The following is a 545-nucleotide window of genomic DNA, read 5'->3' as shown; positions in this document are numbered from 1 at the left end:
ATTGATATACACCGTCCATAACCTTTGCTAGTACTTCGAAATAACATTCTACGACCCGTATGGAAATCTCCATGGTTTTTCTGACTATAAAAAGGGACTGATAGGCAGAAAAAGTCACTCAGTCTCGCAGGCTTTCAAATGTCGGAGACAGTTGATGTGTAAAAATGGCATTTAGTAGTAGTGTCTAAACCTGCCCACCACAGAGGGATAATGATCAGGATCAGCCCACAGCTGATTCCCATGAGGTAGAAGTCAGACATACTTCCACCTTCCAAAATTTTTCCCAATTCTGACACCAGCCGTACTCCCTACAGCCCTCTGCTTCTCTTCTGGATTCAATAATCTGTTGCCATGGCCACAAAGAACTCAGACCAAACTTACAGTTCAGTGGTTTATTAAGGAAGAGGGTACAACTCGGGATCAGGATCAACAGGCCACAGCTCAGGATGAGGATCAGGAAGCACGCAGGCAGTTTACCTTCTTCAGTGCAGGACAGCTCTCTCAGCTCCTCTAGACTGTGCAGGCCTCCTTTCAGCCCCCTGAGG

The sequence above is a fragment of the Trichechus manatus genome, unplaced genomic scaffold (genome assembly GCF_000243295.1).
Source record: "Trichechus manatus latirostris isolate Lorelei unplaced genomic scaffold, TriManLat1.0 scaffold00008, whole genome shotgun sequence".
NCBI classification, from domain to species: Eukaryota; Metazoa; Chordata; class Mammalia; order Sirenia; family Trichechidae; genus Trichechus; species Trichechus manatus.
This window is presented reverse-complemented; position numbering follows the sequence as displayed.